Source organism: Trachypithecus francoisi, unplaced genomic scaffold (genome assembly GCF_009764315.1).
Source record: "Trachypithecus francoisi isolate TF-2019V2 unplaced genomic scaffold, Tfra_2.0 Lachesis_group0, whole genome shotgun sequence".
In the NCBI taxonomy this organism is placed as follows: domain Eukaryota; kingdom Metazoa; phylum Chordata; class Mammalia; order Primates; family Cercopithecidae; genus Trachypithecus; species Trachypithecus francoisi.
In genome coordinates this window covers 190,858,646-190,879,568 of record NW_022681453.1, presented here as the reverse complement: position 1 = coordinate 190,879,568, position 20,923 = coordinate 190,858,646, and the positions used below count along the sequence as shown (strand labels likewise).

At 35.9% G+C, this 20,923-nt stretch overlaps 1 protein-coding gene across 3 annotated transcripts in view; it reads left to right on the top strand.

Annotated features, from left to right (window-relative positions):
- The window catches only part of FGF12 (fibroblast growth factor 12), a 591,075-nt gene that overhangs the window by 482,293 nt on the left and 87,859 nt on the right, over window positions 1-20,923 (top strand). The window lies entirely within an intron of this gene.

The window sequence follows — 20,923 nt, the reverse complement described above, 5'->3', positions numbered from 1 at the left end:
ATAACCAGGAGTATATTACAGGTTTTCGTGGAGGTCTGTCTGACTGCAAAGGCTCTAGGAGTCAGGTCATTTTAACATTCTACTCAATAAAGTATAAAGTGTGACCCTGGCAATGTATCTGTCCTGTCTGTGCATCAGTTTCCTCTTCTGGAAAGTGGGGGTAATAATAGCTACTTCCTTAGGTTCATTAGAGGACTAAACAAGAAAATAAATCATTTTGATTATTTTAATTACCCTCTTTTCGAATTTTTGTTTACCCTTTTCTCCAGAACTAAAATAGAATTCATATTTTCTACATTCCTGATTTATCTATTATGAATGCAAGCTTTTTTTGCTTAGACCCTTTTGGATTCCACATTAAATGTGAAAAAAAAATCATCTCTTATTTTTGTTTTATCAATATTGTCAAAAAATATGATATACCCAGGCAATTGTATTATTTAGCTTTTAGGAAAAGGTTTCCTTTTTGAAAGTCATTTTATTGATGGTATGAATTAACACAAAATATTAGGTCAATTTAGTTATCGTGTGCTTGGAGAATATTTATTCATTCTGGAGATTTCTGGATATGCTATATAGTTATGGTGATGTATGAAAACAAATCGGAATACTCTGCCAAATTTTTAACAAGAATCTAAGTCATAATGAGATATTAGTTTACTTGATGGGAGAATTGATTCATTTGATTTTTCCTAAGGGAAAACAGTGTTTCAGGCTTTGGAGATGAACTATGACACAACATTAGATCCTCTTTAGGCTCAGTAAGGAAAGTTTGCTTTAATTCTGCAGAACTTTGAAGCTCAGTTTTAGTCTGCATACTGATGTTAACTGTTTAAGATGATTTTGCCTCAAAGAAGAGGAAGAATAGGATGTTTTGTTGAACTGCATTTATGAGCCTTAGAGTGCATATTTAGACTAAAGTGCCGTTCCATTTGGTCCTAACATCTGTAAGGTATTAAGTAATGTCTTACTGGAGTTTTGATAAACAGTATTGGAAGTTTATTTTCTCTGATTTAATTTCAAAACTCAATTTCATTTAGTTCAGAAAATTCCAGCATAGCCAGCATATCTCGTTGTTGTGTTTAAACCAATGTTTCTCAACTTGGCTGCACTTGAGAATTTCATGGAGCATTAAAAAGGATACTTCATCCCTGGACTTATATGCATATTTAATTGGTTTGGAGTGTGGCCCAGGAATAGGTTTTTTTTCTTTTCTTTTCCCCCTTTTTGATATTTTTTAAAAGAACACCAGATGATTGTAACAAGTAGTTTTGGTTGAAAACCAGGAGTATAAATTAGCATTTCTCAAACTGTAATGCATGTATAAACCACCTGGGAATTTTGTTAAAATATGGATTCTGATTCTTCTGTAGTTCTGGGATGGGACATTGACGGGATTAATACTGCAGAGTCAAAGACTGTATTTTCAGTAAGGAAAGGTCTAAGCTAAGTCCCAATTTAGTTAGAAAACATTTTTATCAATCAATGCCCTGATACTAAATAATTGTTTATGAAATAATTAATGTTTACCTAGTTACTCAAAATAATGTCATACTCAACATTTTAAAATGGACCATTTTTCCTGCCATATTGTTTGATTCAATCCTACATTTTCTGAGCACCTATTATATACTCACTATTTTGCTAGGCTTGCAGGGAATGTACACAGTAGAAAAATAGAAACCCTATGCTTAAGGAGCCCAAAGAGAACCAGAGCGTTTATGCTAATGACCGTAATTCAAAGGAAAAGGCTGATAAGTAAAATTTTTGATTTTATACTTAATTTTGAGGTATTATGCCTTTTTGTTAGAGACACTTTTTACATTTTAGAAATTCTTGAAATCTGACATCTTTTCTTTCTCTCTCCCTCTCTGCGGGATGTGTGTGTGTGTGTATGGGGGAGTAGTTCTTAGGGGCTTTTATCTACTTTTTGATGAGTTTATCCAAAGCAACTAGAGGAGCACTTGATTGGAAAAAAATTACAGTTACGTGTCACTTAATGATTGGGATACATGTGAGAAATGCATCCTCAGGCAATTTCGTCACTGAACAAACATCATGGAGTATGCTTAGATAAACCTAGATGTCAGAGCCTACTACACACCTGGGCTTAATGGTATAGACTATGGTTCCTATGCTATAAACCTGTATGGTATTATACTGAATACTGTAGGCAGTTGTAACGCAGTGATATTTGTGTATCTAAACATAGAAAGGTACAGTAAAAATATAGTATTCTACTCTTATGGGACCATCTTCTCATATGTAGTCCATTGTTGACCAACACATCGTTTTGTGGCACGTGACTATATATACCATAATTACATAATATTTAACTGTCTGCAGTCAGATCTAAAAACCATTTTGAAAACTACTCATATTAGAATACATTTTAGGGCTTAACATGCAATAGAGACATTTTTTGTCTTCAAAAAAGTGTTTTTGAATCTCTTTCAAGAAATTTAACAAAGTGATCCACAGCTCAGTTGCCAAAGGAATTAAAAGCAAAGTTTATGCCTCCCCACGGCCAGCATACTTGTACAAAACAAATGTCAAAAGCTGCACATGGGGAACTTGGAATGGTTTAATTTACGTGTATGGAGTTAGCACAAAATTCATAGCAGTCTGTCACCAAGGTTTGTTAGCTAATTACTGTGTTTTAAATAAGTGTGAATTTTAACAACACTGTTTAAGAGCCTGCTGTCTCCCTTCCTCTTGGCACACCTAGGGATTCAAGCTATTATCTGAACACATTTTCTAATTCTTCAAGTACTAAGGGGGCACCTCTGTTGTCTTTGACAGTCAGTCCCCCTCCTTAATAAAATCAGCTAGAAACATTCTCAGGAAAACAGCCCATAAGGCAGAATTTTCATGGGCCACTGCCACTATTTTTTTCTTCACACGCTTCTTTCCCCAGAAAGCACAAACAATTCAGACTGGCCCACAGGCTGCTGGAGATATCACATATTGAGTTTTCCTAGTCTGACTCTACATAAATTGCTTTAGGTAGGGAGAATTCATTTAACTAACTAAAAAACTCATCTGTTTGTAACCAGTGTGTTTGACATAAGCTCATGATATAAGCAAAACAAATTTTCTTTTCGCTCTCTGTCCTCCTTGCACTGTATTACAGTGTGGCATAATTTTCATGTGTTCCTGGACATAACCTCTGGCAGAGCCATGACATCTCCACAGCTCTACAGACACTTTAAATCACAAACAAAACACAGTGCCAATTCAGTAATTAGAATGGAGTCCAAGGTATTAATCCAAACTTAAAAGCTTGTGTAATCAACAGTTACATCCTCCCCCAGGTGAGGTTTGCTTGAGTGCGGAAGCCTGTGGTTGAGAATGGAGGTATAGCTTTAGTTCCTCTTTCTTAGAGTCTCTTACTACCTAGATGCTGTATTAGCTCTACAGGGACCAAGGTGATGTGTAGAGCAGAGAAGGTGTAAAAATAGTACAGTTCTTGTTTACCTGGATGGCTTCATAAACCCTCGGCCATCCATGGCTGATGTTTGAAGCTGAGGTTTTCAGGTAGACCAGGCCAATATAAAAGCCATCTTTTTTTCCTTTCATGAGTGTTTTCATGGAATCTTTAAAGATTCCTTTCTGGATTCTCTCACCCGCAGTTCCCTTAACTGACATTTCTGTTGCAGATAATTCCTTTGTGGCTCCTTCGTCAGCCCCTGCGTACCCTGCGGTGTATGGCCAGTCTCTTTGTGGTGAGGTCCCTTGATCCCTCTACCCCAGTTTAGCTTATCCAAAGTGACTCCCCACCCCCATCTGTCTTGACCTACATCTGATCCAGATAAAACCCTATACATCCTTGGTTCTCACAACTTCTGGGGGTTGTACCCTATCTCCATACGGCGGTACTCTCCTGTCTGTTTCTGCTATCAAAGCAGCGAGTCAGACTTTCAGTCTCTGTATATATTTCTCTGGCATGGGTTAGAGCCTAGTAAAGTTTAACTTTGTAAGAAATGAGTCAGGGCCCTGTCCTCTGTGTCTTTCCGTTGCAGAGAGATAACACCTCTCAGCCCTCCCTCCAAAGAGGCAGGAAAGGGGACTCACAACACAGCAGTCGCTTTCTCTGGAGAAATCTGATAACAGGTTTTCTCCAAAATTCTATTTCTGACCCTCGGACCTCTATTTATACCTTGTGCTACCTGAGAGGTCCAACAGTCATGGAATATGTTCTCCCGCATCACATGTGTCAATTCTGCATGTGGAGATGTGTGTAATATGCGGGTTGTATGATGGTAGGCACTGGGTTGATTCTACTGTGAAATCTGAGGCAGGAAGAATCCCAGTCCAAGGATCTGTTATGTATTTTAACAAGTTGAGGATGAACAGAATACAATTTAGTGTGATTTCTTAGCCACTGAATAAACACTATTAGTTGGGCACAGTAAAAATTTGGTGGGAGATCAAAGATGTTTAAAATATAGCATTTGTCTTCATTGGCAAACAACGTATTTGGGAAAGTCAGATATACTGTAAATAGCTAAATATAGATGAATATGCCTGTGAGGTACACTTGCCTAAACTACCCTTTTATGGTATCTTGTAGTTTGTCAAGTCAGAAGGTTTTGTACTTGGCAAAGGGAAAACTAGTTTGCTAGGCATAGGGACATTTTGACATGATGATTTTGGTTTGGAGATTGGTTATTGATTACTATCGCAGAGAAGCTTCAAGTGACAGAAGATTCGGTTGGGGAAGAAAAAAGATGTAACAGCAAAGTATAAACTTAGCCTTAGTCCACATGTTTTACTGAGTAATTTCTGTCAGCAAAAGCATCCACAATGAAGACATTCAGCCGTTAGAGACATATATGAGGATGCCACGTAGAATCCCACCTACGAGATCAGCTAACTAGTAAGAATTCTGGCGTTAGTCCTATAGGTGCGAATCATTGATTGTGAAATCCCACACCCCGTGTATTTTCATTGCTGCATCCTATGCTTCAGCAAACTTTTCCTTCAACCATTACCTAAAGTTCAACTATTTCCACTATTTTGTGGTAAGAACATATTTATTGTATTTTTGTATCTTACACAAAAAGAGGGGATTTTTGATTGTTTCTTCTTTGAGGACATATTTTTAAACTCCCCTCAATCTACAGATTTCTTTAGTGAAGAAAGTACAAAACCACCCCTATTTCTACTTACAGACATTTCCTAAGACATTTTTTTCCTCTCATGGGAAAATTATTGCCGTGAATATTTAGACAGAGCATGTCAGAGACAGTGCATTTTACCCATACACTTAGAATTTCCTTGTTCCAATCTAATGCTTCTGGAGTTTTTAAATCACATAATTGTGCTCAGCTCACTCAATTCATTTTTTTCTCTATTTTATGGATATATTGTCAGCTATGTTTTACATATAGAACATTGTTTTACAGCCATTAAACCATAGCCTTAACATCTATTGTTATTATAGTTCTTATTCATCACCTCCAAAATAATTTTTGAAATTCCAATACAACTGCTATTTTATGATGCAGTATTTTCATTATGAAGCTTTCCCTATTCAGTTTCTTAGCAAAACATTTTCTGATACTAGACCGATATTTTCCACTTAGATTCTGTTTTGCAGTCATATTAACCAAGCTCAACCCATGACCTTGAAACAGGATGAAATAAACGAATTGCCCTTGGGTATAATGAATTGACACAGGAAAAGCTACTCATGATGGATCTTAAATGCAACCAAGTAATTTGCTTAGATTCTCCAGAGAATGATTTTATATTCTCTATTAGGATGTGTTTAACTGAATAACTGCAGTTACATAAGTAATAGTGATGGCAGTGCAGATAAGGGGATAAATATACATGCAATGCAAACACGCACATTAATAAAATCTGATTCGTTAGTGACGCATATTTCTTCAGTTGCTAAGCATTGATGACAGCATATCATATTCAAAGATTTATAGAAACATGATTTTTCTTTTTTTTTTTTTTTTTTTTTTTTTTTTTTTTTTTTTTTTGAGACGGAGTCTTGCTCTGCCACCCAGGCTGGAGTGCAGTGGCCGGATCTCAGCTCACTGCAAGCTCCGCCTCCCGGTTTACGCCATTCTCCTGCCTCAGCCTCCCGAGTAGCTGGGACTACAGGCGCCCGCCTCGTCGCCCGGCTAGTTTTTTGTATTTTTAAGTAGAGACAGGGTTTCACTGTATTAGCCAGGATGGTCTCGATCTCCTGACCTCGTGATCCGCCCGTCTCGGCCTCCCAAAGTGCTGGGATTACAGGCTTGAGCCACCGCGCCCGGCCTAGAAACATGATTTTTCACAAGTCGTTGTTCACTGCTTTCTTTCTCTTTGTGTGGAACATGAATTTCTTTCATATATCATTACTTGAGGAACTTCTAGTTATCACTCTGCCCATTTGTGTTAATCTGCTTTTGAGTCACCCAGAAGTTTTTATACTTTCCTTAATAGTATAAAAATAAAATGCTTCAAAAACCTTTAAATCTTCATATGGATTACCACAGAGCAAAAGATTAAGGTATCCAATATTAACCTTCTCCAATTTAAAAAAAAAAGAATCAATTCCATACTGTTTATGCTTTAAATACATTTTAATCACAAACAAACTATACTGTTTAAATCAATTATGTTAACTACTATTGTTTATTTTATTTATTTATTTATTTATTGAGAAAGGATCTCACTCTGTCACGCAGCTGGAGTGCAGTGGCATGACTTTAGCTAACTGCAACCCCCACCTCCCAGGTTCAAGTGATTCCCCTGCCTCAGCCTCCTGAGTAGCTGGGACTACACGTGTGCACCACCACACCTGGTTAATTTTTGTGTTTTTAGTAAAGATGGGGTTTTGCTATATTGGCCATGCTGATCTCAAACTTCTGGCCTCAAGTGACCCATCCACCTTGGCCTCCCAAATTGCTGGGATTACAGACATGAGTCATTGCACCCAGCCCTATTTTTAAAATTATATTTATTATCATGTCTTATGTTTTTCCTCATGCAAAATTTTCCTGGTTCCTCTCTTCCCTGCAAACAAACAAACAAACAAAAACAACCTTTACTTTGTAAAGTTTCTGTTCGTTTTCCTTTTTTTTTTATTTTATTTTTTTAATTTTACCACTACCTTACTAATATGCAAGCTTCACTGGTCCTGAATCACACAGGATAGGATAAGGATTGGAATTTAGGAGTTTGATTCTCAGACATTTGCTGCATGTCAAGCCCTCTCAGAAGTCAAGCCGAAGTTCAAAAAGAGAATAATATCGTTTAGAAGTTGCTCACCCTAATTTTGTATAAAGTGTAAATTTGTATTCCTTGTTATGAAATGAGGAGAAAGCCAGTTTTCCTGTGACCATGGAAAGAGTCTTCCAAGGGAGACTTCTGGCAAAGTAGTATTTTCATGCTTAAGAGTAAAAACACAAACAAAAATCTCTCCCTAGTCAACTAGGACATTTGGTGAACTCAACCAGTCAGCAAAATCAGCACCAAAATATGTTTCATGAAATAGATGAACTACACGTAGCCACCACTGCACCATGTGTGGAAGTTAAAATGGCTCTGAACAGAAGATATGGAGAAACCTATTCTTTAAGAAGTCAAAACCCCAGGATAATGATGGATAAGGGTTTCAGAGAAATTACTCGAAAGTCAGGGATGAGCACGATTACAAGCAATATGTGTGCAACTGATATAGGGATTAGAGCTTCGTCTGTCACTCCCTGATGTTGATATAGAGATCATTTGGGTGATGGACAGGCTATGTTTTGATTGCTATTGAATAGGAAATTGGGTCTAAATAACACGGTGGCAAAACTAGGACATGAATTGAAAATTCTGGTTCTATAGCTAAATGCTAATGCTGAGACTTTGACAGGGCTTTTGATACTAATAAAATTACCCCCAAAAGATATGGGAAGGTACTTATTTAATCTGATAAAATGTAGGAAAATTAGAAAAGGCATGTAGCAATAATGGTGCTGGTTTAATATTTTGAAGAATAACCAAGTCTCGTAATATTATCCGCACAGAGTTCTCTTGCAGTTTTACAAAAACCAAGCACTAGTAAGATTTTGCATTTAGTCTGTGGGAGCATAATTACAATTTATGAGCTTATGGGAAACAGCTACTGAAGGGTGAGATTTTTCTGAGGAGCATAATTCTTGAAATCCAGACATGGAAACTAGTGATGGTGAAAACAAATATTAATTTCCGTATAGTCACTAACCAGATCCAAGCTAATTAAACGAAAGTCCAAGAGCTCAAGAAAACTCAGTTCAAATTGCCTGAGTTTAGGAATGCTCATTATCCATCTATTCTGCTATCTCCATAAATAATTTTGTCAAATAAAACTGTACTTGAAATTATTCTTCAATAAGACTTTTAAAACCTACTTTACTATTTTTATGCTGTTGCCTAAGGAAACGATTTCATTTCGGTCTAATTAAAGTGACTCAAAGATAGAGCATTTTTAAGGGAGCAAGATCAACTTGATGTCAAAAAGTTTTTTTGACATTAAATGGTTTAAATATATGGCATATACCATACCAAATAACATGCAAATTAGTATAGAACACATCATTTTTAAAGAAAGTTAACATGCATATTTTACTTAAAATACGTAAATATATAAAATATGTACAATTTATTTTTATAAGTAAACATAAAATATGTAAATATCTGTACAGTAACAAGTGTGTTGGTTATAGGTTTACGTGTGTGTGTGTGCACGTGCAATAATAGTAATGCAGAAATAGATTTGAATAGAGGGTACAAATCAGTAAGACAATGAATTATTGCAAAAGTATCAAAAGATTAAAAGAAACGATGTATACTTGGTCAGATTATTGAAAGTTTCTGTTATTTAACAATTATAAAATTATGCAAAATTATAAGTCAGAAGCAGGAAATCACAGTAAATGACTAATTTGCATGGGAAGTAAGACTCTGTCTCATTGTAGCTAGTTGTAAGAATTATGACAGAAGATGAGGACAGGACAAAGACCAACTAGCTGGGTTCACTATTCTTTGACATGAAGCTGAATATTTATGACAATGAATTCCTCATCTGGAATAGCGTAACAAGTTAAACCGTGACAGAAGTGACTTGCAGTTTCTCTCCCCACCAGATACGATGTCAAAAAGCACTATCAATTTCATTAATGGGATGCTCTTTATTTTGGAATGCCAACCAGAGTCCTGCCAGGTGGGTACATTCATGAAATGCCATATAACTTCAGGAAAGACGTTAATGGCCACTGGAGATGTTCCATAGACTTAATAATAGACACATCTCTAGGAAAATGTATGTGCATGGCTATGTTTAGTAAATGTAACGTATTTCTTTCATGTTAAAAACCACTTGGGGGTCAGGCATGAGAAATATGTGTTTAAACTTTGACAAATACCATTATTAAATACTGTTTTAATAAAGTTAGGTTTACATTGATGACTAGTCAGAGATTGCAAATAATAAAGAAATAATAGTAGAGGATCAGGTTGTGCTTACATGTGATATGTAAAACAGATATCTAATTATTTTATTCTACCAAACGTGAATTGGAATTGATTGGAAAACTTTATTCTATGATATGCATTTTAACATGATCCCCATTGTGCACTGATAATTTAAACTTTCTAGGTATCATAACACTTTCTTCCCCTATAACTCAGCTTACTCAGGATGCACTTAATACGTAAAACTCTGAAATGTTTTCTCTCCCCTGATAGATCCTAATTTTAATTAGTATACCTCTCCCCCAGCTCTGTTCATTGGCTTTTGTTAGAATGATTGCAATGGGAAAAGTTCACAATATTTATAATATTAATAATTTAAACTTTTCTCTAACATTAACAATAAATTACCTTTTATTGAAGTCTTATAATGTGCTCAGCTATTTGATACATGCTCTATGAGTAGTATTTCTATTAATCCTTCCTGTAGCCTTTTATGAGAGAGTTGTGTTGTTAATTCGTCCCTCTCGCCCTGTTGCCATATTTTTTTATTAAGTACTTATGTAATACACGTTACTCTTGCCAGGAGTCATGATTTCTCAATATCATCTTATTTCCTCCTTCCCTTTCCCTCTTCTTTAATAGGATTAGTTCCATGTCTAGGAGCAAAAGCCCAACATCAATAAAATGGTCTCTCTGCTCTCAGAAATATTATCTTCTGGAGATTGAAAGGAGGTGACTGAGCACTTTCGTAAAGTATGCAATTGAGAGGGCGAGTTCAGATCTAGGAGCTTGCAAAATCAGGCCATATCTCTTCATCCAAAGTCCGCGTATATTTTTCCTTCATTAAAAAGTGGGGAGATCCAATGATTTTTGATATGTTTTATATGCTGTTGGTCAGAAATAACCTCTGGATCCATTGATCAATTCATAAATACGTTTTCAAGGATATGCATTTCAACAGTTTTATTAAACAACTGATATGATTTAGTTTCTTATTGTTTCTTTTCCTTGGCATTAAGACCAAATCAGTTTCCCCAGGGTATAATGAGAGCAATGTTTAGAAAGGCAGTAATGTGAAAAACATACTCGATATAATGCTTTTTATTATAATTAATCTTTTTAGGGGCTCTTTCTTTTAATTTTGCTGAGATATATGTCTCATGTGAATTAAGTAATGTTTTTCAGAGTATTTTTCCTGACTATCCAGTAAGTTTTTTTCTTTTCTACCATAGCTGACGTTAATCAAAATTAAGGTGATCTTTGTGTTACTTGAAGACAAGTGATTATTTGTGAAAGAGTTGGCAGCAGAAAGCACTTTGACAGAGACATTGATTCTAGTTAGAAGCAACCAATATAGGTACATACACTTTTATTTCCTCAGTCACTCTAGAGTTGGAGGAAACTTTTCTTTTCTTTCTTTTCTTCTCTTTTCTTTTCTCTCTTTTCTCTTCTTCTCCTTTTTTTTTTTTTTTTTTTTTGAGACTGAGTCTCACTCCATTACCCAGGCTGGAGTGCAGGGGCATGATCTGGGCTCACTGCAACCTCCACCTCCTGGGTTCAAGGGATCCTCCAGCCTCAGCCTCCCCAGTAGCTGGGATTACAGGCACGCTACCACCACTCCTGGCTAATTTTTGTATTTTTTAGTAGAGACAGGGTTTTGTCATGTTGGCCAGACTGGTCTGGAACTCCTGAGCTCAAGTGATCTGCCCACCTTGGCCTCCCAAAGTGCTGGGATTATAGGCATGAGCCACCACACCCGGCTGATATTCTTTCCTAAGAGCCTGAATATTTTCTCATCCTAGAGAATACAAAATTTAGTCAGACAGGTCTCTGACTTTACATAACGCTCAATCTATATCAAAAAGACTTACACACAAACACACACACAAAAATTAAACATGCAATTACTCTATCATCTTGTTCGCTGGTGTATCACTAGTTCTTATATAAATACCTAGCGTAGACTAAATCCTAAATAATGATATTGCTTCTTGTGAGGAATGATTTATAGGCAAAGTGCTCAAATCTAATGTGTAAAGCTCCTGTGTAACTACTACGCAGATATTTGGAACCCTTCTACCACTCCCAGAAGTTTTCCTCATGCTGCTTCACAGACAAAGCTCTCCGTCAAAAATTAACTACCCTTTTGTTTTCTACACATATTTTTTTTTCTGTTTTTGAACTTTATATAAATAGGATCATACTACATGGGCCCATTTGTATCTGGCTTTTCTTTCTCAGGCAACTAAAAATATCTGATTTTCTTCATGCTGTTTTGTACATCTTAGTTCGTTCATTATTATTGCAGTGTAGTATTCCTTTGTATTGTGTATACCACAATTTCTTTACCCATTCTCCTGATGATAGACATTTGGGTTATTTTCAGCGTGGAGCTATTATGAATAAAGTTGCTAAACATATTCTAGTCATTTTCTTTGGGTAGACATATACAGTCATTTGTCTTGGGACTTTGTATAAAAATAGAATTGCACAGTCACAGGCTAGCTATGTTTAGCTTTAGTAGATAGTGTCAAACATTTCTTGAAAGTTGGTGAATCAACTGATACACCTGTTATAGCCAAATTTAGGAATATAGTAGTACAGTAGACTTACAGACAGTACATAGCATGACGGAAGCAAAAAAGTACAACTTACGCTCTCAGAATCAAAGTGGGTTCTCATCAATGACAACATTTTCATGGTGCACTCCCTGCTCTTAATTAGGAAAAGCTAAGTAGCTCTTTCTAGGAGAAACATGTTATGTGAGTTTGAAGGCCCTGAAATATTTGATCAATAGACAAAAGTGAGTTGTGAGACAGAAGAGTTTCCATAGAGTGACAAAGGATACCGATTTGTGCCCCAGTAGCTCCATTATTGACTCACAAGCAGCTTAAGACTTTTAATTTTTCTTATCCAAAACCCACAATCATAGGCAATGGCATATTTTGTCCTGGAATAAATAAAATAGCGTGTCTCACTTTTGCTCTTTCTGGATTCTAGCAATTAAGTATGCTTCACCTGATTTCAGCATTTAGAACTCTATACTCTTTCTGGAAGGTCCAGGTCCAGGTGTTCTTTGGCTTGTGTGAATTTAATCTTCTGTCTTTGATTTTAAATAGATGAACATCCGAGTTGGGTCCTTCTTTCTAGTCTACCAGAAATTTTAAAAAAAACCTTCAAATTAGACTTATTTGCCCCATAACGTACTGAATTATTTACAGCACAAAGAAAGCTTCCATTTTATACTATGTTTTGATTCTCCAGAAAAAGAAGGCTATAGGTATCCTCTATTTTTTGTTTGATAAAGTCTTTAAAAGCAATGTTCTAAATATATCAGAATTGTCATTTGAATTATTGTTAGCAAGAATTAGGTAGATAGGAAGAGTATGATCAGAATTTTATGGCTGAAATAGACTTGAAATATTTAAATCTTAATTTATTTTTCTAATATTTGAATATTTATCAAAAACACTTATGCTTGTATTGTGGCATAATTTTTTTCTCAAGGTGTAAATATCAAGTGGTTAATTAAATGCAGAATATTCTCTGGTGACCAAATATGAACAGGTGCCCTGTTTTCTTGTGCTGACCATAACTTATGCCAAACTCATCAAAATGATGACTCTAATTTTTCCTGAGTGTGCACTAAACTAGCTAATGTTTAATGCTATCCCCTAATCAAAACTGTTTTTCTGTGGCTAAATGTGGCATTTCCAGGGCCAGAGAGCCAAATTCAAAAGTTACCAGAATAAACGGAAATAGAATGGCAAATTTAGGCATACCCTAAAACATTAGGTTATTATGTCAGATTTAATATAAATGTAATTTGAATTCTCAGTGTTTTAGATTATCCACATGAGTGCACACTTCGAGTACTAAGCAGAATAGAGTTGACTATATAAATGAATCAATCATAATGTTGTTTTAAAAATATTTTAAAATATCAGAGCAATGGCTTCCATATCTAAAGCAATCCTGTCTTCTAGTTAGACACCAGCCTTTCTCAATAGTTGGTTTTGATTGTAGTGTAGTCCTGGTGACAATGCCATTCAAGGGTTTTTTGTGTTTTTTTTTTATGCAAACTGTTTGAAAGGGGCTTCAAACTGCCTTTGGTCAGTGTCACACAAAAATTGATAGAATGTGAGTTGTAATGATTGCCTCATTGTTCAGACAACATTGAGAAGGTCACCTCACATGCTTCTCCCATTTTTGTAGTCTGACGGTAGGCAAAGTGCCACCAGAGGAAGAGAGGGGTTTGTTCTTTCTATTCCGAAGTTACTGTGTGAACAGTCTCAACTCATCAAAAGAATCAGGGCAAGTCATGCGTTTACAAGCACCATGAAAAACAATCCATATTCCCTAGCAACGAAAGCTGGAGTTTTCACAAAGTCATTCTTAAGACCCTGATTCTCCATGTTGAAAAAAGAAACTTCTCTCTTCCTGAGGCCTCTAATTGCATATTGAAAGGTAGCATTCAAGACCCTACTGACTGCTCATGAAGTGGTGGAAAAATTCTTTTACTGTATTACTATATTTTAAATATTCTGTGGGGGCTGAGTCAGGAATTATATCACAAGTTTGAATCGGAGCCATTGTTTGACCAAACTTAATATTTTACACACATGTTGATCAAGTAGCTGCTGCATGCAGTATTGTATGTAAGTCTAATCAGGCAAGTTTTTAAAATGAAATACTAGATTCATACTTGAGTTCTCTATAATAGTGTTTTATTATTCAGCTGTCATTTAATGAACATCTGCTTTGTGAAAGACATTCTGTTACGTACCATGGATGGGAGTTATATCACATACCCTTCCTCAAAGAACTCGTGATTATTATGATAATAATAGTACAGTGTGCTGCATTTACATAGCCCTTACAATAGAAAGCTACCATCTTCATTATGTAATAATTGCAGCAGTTTCATCTTGGTCAGGGTTGACTCGTTTATCGTGACTCTTTTGCATTTGTTAATCAAGTCTCAATTTGGGCCCCCAAACAGTTGTTAAAACTATTCAAAATTCTTCACTAACCTGATCAATAATCACTGATTGTAAGGGTAGACAGAGAGTAATCACTGATTGTAATGGTAGACATAAGTAATCACTGATTGTAATGGTAGACAGAAAGTGGCAATAGTAAATATGGCTCATCAAACAAGTAGGATTTGGTGATAGATCAAATTAATTGTGTTAAGCTAAAATAAAATGCTTTCTAGAGAATTAACTCTTAAGGTTTTATATATTTGTATATTTATTTTGAGACGGTCTCTCTCTGTTGCCCAGACTGGAATGCAGTAGTGTAATCACCGCTCACTGCTGCCTGGAACTCCCGGGCAGAAGTCATCCTCCTGCCCCAGTCTCACGAGTGGCTGGGACCACAGGCATGTATCATCACACCTGGCTAATTTTTTTTTGTAGAGATGGGGTCTCACTATGTTACATAGGCTATCCCCAAGGTTTTATAAGTATTATTAGTCCAGGAGACTGTTACAAATAATTAAAGGGAAACTTTGGGATCATCCAAGAATCTTAACGATCTGAATACCCAGGATAGCTTAAAGCCACATTCCAGAGAATGTGATAAGTATATTCAGTGTTAGTACTTGTGCAACATGAATAGTGATACTTCCTAAATTCGGATAACTCAAAGATGTCAGGATAGGTGAAAGCAGTTGCATGAAGAACATGGAAAGTACCATATTGGGCCACATCTATACATCTGAAAATAGCTTCAAATAGCATACTGTCAAGGTTGTTCTCCATGGTCATGTTTCAGTTCAATGTATACTTTAAATATGTCTAAGTTCCTTAATGGCTGTTTTATTAATTTGCCATTTGTGATTTTTATCTCGGCTCCTTTGAACATGTGTATTATAACTAATGGTTTCATGAAATTTGTCCTTGAGGAAGTAGATGTTCATAGTTTGATTCCATTGATTCTGGATAGTATTACGGAACAAGATAAAATTTGCTGCACCTTTTATTCCCCCTTTAGAACTCTCATGGCTGATCATAGAGAATAAAATAAGAAAGCCTTGAAGGGTCAGATAGCTTAATTTCTTAAGCAGTAAATGGGCCCCAATTTAAAAAGTTCTAATTTTTTAGACATTACAATATGTGTTAATCCACCATCTGGCTTAACCATATGTCAGGAACAGTGCTTTCAGAAGCTAAATACTTTTCATTTTCAATATCCCTTATTATTGGTAAAGTCTTATTTAGAGCAAAATTCTACCTCACTCTTTTGGCCTTAATCTCTCCTGGAAGCCACACAGAAGCTGTCAACGGTCTTTTCCATAAATCTTTCCCAGACTTAACATCTTGAATTTTGCATACATTCCTTATTAAATGTGGTAGAATCAATAACTATATAATGAAATGATTTATTGGATTCTTGATCTTGGACCGTCTTCTCTTGCCAGTGATCTCTAGGTGTGGATTCAGAAAACTGTCAGCAAAATGTGTGCCATCGTATAGACCCACATAGCTGAAATTCTCTCCTTATGCTCTTTTGACAGAATGCAAGTTGGCTGACCTTTAAATCATATTGTATTCATGCTTGTGAGGTGAGCAGAGTCCATTGAGCCATATCTAATTGCATGCATGGGTGACTGCAAAATACAGTAACCTTTAAGCTAGTAGAAACTGAATGAATGTTTTTTAGCCAGGTAGAAGAGCAAAATTACCAATTTGATACTTTACAATGACAAAACAACTCTTCGGTGCTGAAGTCTCTGGAGATGGCAGATGAGTACATCTGCTTATTGACTATTTGGGATTAGGCTGCAAGCATGCCTACAGATTTGGGTTTGTGCTAGGCAAATGTTTCCCATCAGCAAGTTTTAGCACCATTGCACATCACCAGTCTCCTTTCCTCAACATTCTGTTTTGTTTCCTGAGAATTGCTTTAGGATCTTTTTCCTTCTTTCCTTCCTTCCTTCTTTCCTTCCTTCCTTCCTTCCTTCCTTCCTTCCTTCCTTCCTCCTTCCTTCCTTCTTTCCCTCCCTCCCTCCCTCCCTCCCTCCTTTTCTTTCTTTCTTTCTTTCTTTCTTCTTTCTTTCTTTCTTTCTCCCTCCTTCCTTCCTTCCTTCCTTTCTTTCTTTCTTTCTTTCTTTCTTTCTCTTTCCTTCCTTCTCTCTTTCTCCTTCTCCCTTTCTCTCTTTCTCTCTCTCTCTCTCTTTTTCTTTCTTTCCTTTTTTTTGTGACGGAGTTTCACTCTTGTCACCCAGGCTGGAGTACAGTGGCACAGTCTTGGCTCACTGCAATCTCTGCCTCCCAGGTTCAAGTGATTCTCCCGCCTTAGCCTCCCGAGTAGCTGGGATTACAGGTGTCCACCACCACACCCTGCTAATTTTTTGTGTTTTTAGTAGAGATGGGGTTTTGCCATCTTTGCCAGGCTGGTCTAGAACTCCTGACCTCAGGTGATCCACCCACCTCAGTCTCCCAAGGTTCTGGAATTACAGGCATGAGCCACCACACCTGGCAGCTTTAGGCTTTCTTATCACTTTTATATTTATGTCAATTAGAACCAGGTCCTACCTGGAAAAGCCTACATACTATCTGAAAAAATAAGTACTTACAATCTTCAGTCAAGGAAAGTATATATCTATGTATAACATATTAAGGCTTTCAGGATTCCATGGGCAGCACCAGTAAATTCAGTATAATGTTTGGCCCATTTATAGTTACATTTACTCCACTTATGTTAAAGATTAATTTCTTTCCCTTTTACTATTCCAGGTAGTTATTGATGTCACCTATTGTCACGGTGATTCTTTTGCTTTCCTTTCTTATAAACTCATACTAAATAATTATGTAATTATAATTCTAAAAAGATAAATTTTATAATTCATATTTTTCGTTTGTGAGCACTTGCCTTGAATTGGAACGTGCTTTTAGAGGAACCATTTTAAAACTAAAGCTATTATTTCTGGTAAGTGTTTTGAAGTTATGTTTATGTTCTGATGTTATTAAAAACAGAATGTTGTAATGTGATGAGATATCAAGGAACTAGGAATTCCATTTTAATTTTAATATTTTTTTAAGTTTTTAAATGTTTTTTGAAGTTTAATGTGAACTTAAAACTTTGTCCTACTAATCACTTTTTTACTATGACATTTATTCAGTCTTTTAGCATTAGGGTCCAAAAAAGCAAGGACTCTGTTGCCTGTCACTTATAATTCTAGACAGTCTCGTAGAAATAAAATTTCCTGTGTCTTGTAAAGCCCTCTCTGAGTCTCCCCAGGCAATGTTACTACCTCCTTCTCCTAGCCTCTTGCCATACTTAAGATTTGTGGCTGCTATTCTAACACAGACCAAATTGTATTAAATTCTATTATATTCCTGTCTCCCTGAAAAATGATTACCATGCAAATTATTTAAGGGCAAGGAACATGTCTTTCTCTGTTTCCAGTACCTTCCATGCTACCTGGCATGTAATTGATGCCCATTAAGTATTCGTTGACTAAAGAGTAAATTGTGCTTATGCAAATGCAGAATTACTTCCTGATTAAATATTTCTGACGCTCACACATAGGAGGAAATGTTATGATTATGCCAATAGCTAATTGATGCCCAATAAATGTTTGCTGAGTAAACAGTAAGTCGTTGGCCAGGCATGGGGGCTCACACCTGTAATCCCAGCATTTTGGGAGGCCAAGGCAGGAGGAGAACTTGAGGCCAGGAGTTGGAGACCAGCCTGGGTAAAATAGTGAGACCCCATTTCTCCAAAATACAATAAAATTACCAGGCATGGTGTCATGTGCTCATGGTCCTAGCTACCTGGGAGGCTGAGATGAGAGGATCGCTTGAGCCCAGGAGTTCAAGGCTGCAGTGAGATGTGATCATGCCACTGCACTGCAGCCTGGGCAACAAAACAAGTTTCTGCTTCCCAGAGAAAATCCCAAGCAAACAAACTAACAAAAAAAACACAGTAAGTTGGGCTTATGCAAATGCATGATTATTTTGTGCTTCATTGTTTCTGAGGCTCACACTGAGAAGAAAAGAGTATCGTAGTTGCAATGAGTGTTGGAATTAGAATATTCAAAAGGGGCGGTTATTGCATGCTTGGGAGACGGCATCCCCAGCCTGTATAGAGAAGATAACCACTTGGTCCAGAGGAAACTCAGACTCAAGTGCTCTGGGTCAGTAAGGTGAAGCTGCATTACTAGCTTCATCCGTTGTGTTCCTCTGTCAACATGAATTTTAAATTAACAAAATATGACTCATGTGGGCTAGTATTCTGGATTTCAGAGTCAGCATTTGTTCATCATACTGTGCATATCTTCTTTCATGTTTATCATAATAATCTTTTGTCAACTATTTTTAAACAGTTTATTTCCCTTTGAACAGATAATACATTCACTTAACTCACAACCATAAGATACAAGATAAATTGAACAATCTCATCCCACTTATCTGTATCCATTCTTTTCTGTAGGCTATCAATAGTACAATTTTCTTATTTGTCAGCTGGAGTTATTGTTATTATTACTTTTTGCTTATACCTGTAAAAGCAGATACATCTATTTACCTCTCTTTGTTAGAAAAGATAGCCACTGTTCACACTATCACTCCATTTTGCTCTTTCCACTTAATATTTCTTGGAGATTTTTCCAAATTAGTACACAGGGAGTTTCTGTATTTTTTTTAAAGCTGTGTGTTATTATACCAAAGACTGTGACATACATGATTTCATCAGTCCCATATCTCTGAAAGTTTGCCTCAATATTTTGCTATTATAAATAACATAATTACACATCAATATTCTGCACATTTTATAGTGTATCTGCAGAGTAAATTTCTACAAGTAGAACAGAAAGCAGAATATTTGTAAGTTTGCTAGATAATGCCAAATCGATCTCCCTAGATATAGTAGTTATGCTCAATAAAGCAATATATGTCACGACAGTGCCAATTTTTCTGCACTTTCACTAGCACAGTGAGTTAATTTTAAAAATATGCTTAAAAAATTCTATTCATTGTAGTTTTAATTTTTACTTCATTTATGATATGTGGGTTTTAGCATATTGTAACAGAATAGCTAACAGCCGATTTTATTTTAATTTTGTGTTACTTGTCACCTATCCTTGCCTTTGTTTTTATTTGGACCTTGGTCTTTCACTTATCTTTCTGAAGGAAGCCTTTTATATTAGGAAAGTTAGCCCTTGCAAATGCTTCTCAATTTTCACCTTTTGATTAGTTTATGGCATTTTAAGTAATACAAAAATTTTTGCATTTTCATAAGTACCGTGTGTTTGACAGACTCAACAACATAATGATGTTAACTTTTTATTAATCATTTTTTATAGTTTCTGCGATTTTAAAATCTCCTACTAAGGAATACCTTCCTATTCCGTTGTCATTTAAAGTCATTAAAATGCCTAAAGTAAATTTATTGTTTAAAATTTTATACTTAGGTTGCATATACTGTACAGGGAATTTATCTTGAGTTTTTTTTTTTTTTTTCGTAAAGCTGCCCTGATATTTTACCACAGTATTTTAAATAAACTATCTTTTCCCCCTTAGTGTTAAATGCTACCTTAAATATACATATATGCTTTACTTATTTGGACTTCTGTACTACCAGGCTGTTCCAATTTCATGACTATCTATTCAAGTGCCAATAACACACTGATTTAATTATTGTAGCTTTACTTTATTTTTTTAATAACAGCAAGTCTACCTCTACTTTTAATCCCCACATCCCACACCAAATTACTCTTGTTTTTCATGATCGTGCTAGTTATTCTTTTTGATTTTGTTTTCTATATTAATGCTTGCATTAGGTTTTTCAGTTCTCTCAAATTTTCTGTGGGTGTTTTATTTATAAATATACTTAAGATTAATATTTTTATGAAGTTGAACCTGTCTGTTTAAGTACTTGGTATTGTTTTGAGTCCATCAGAAGTATTTTGATAGTCTCTTAATATAGATCCTGAAAATTTACTATCAGTATTATTCCTGAATATTTTGTATTTTTCCACCATGATCTTCTATAACAGAGGTTATTTGTGTACATGAAGGAAAATGATTTCTCTATTTTGATTTTATACTGAGCTAACCTACTAAATTTTCTTACTATTTTTCATAGTTGCTTAGTAAAATATATGTTTCTTTCCAGGTAAACAATAATATCAGCAAAATTAAATTGCATTTGTAAACAATAATACTAATTTTTGTCTTCTTAATCTTTTTCTGAGATTATTTTCTTTTTCTAAATTATGTGGTCAAGTGTATCTGGAAGGGTCAAACAGCATTGTAGTAGAGGCTGGTTTAACTGTTTTTTTTTTTTTTTTTTTTTTTTTTTTTTGAGACGGAGTCGCGCTCTGTTGCCCGGGCTGGAGTGCAGTGGCTGGATCTCAGCTCACTACAAGCTCCGCCTCCCGGGTTCCCGCCATTCTCCTGCCTCAGCCTCCCGAGTAGCTGGGACTACAGGCGCCCGCCACGTCGCCCGGCTAGTTTTTTGTATTTTTTAG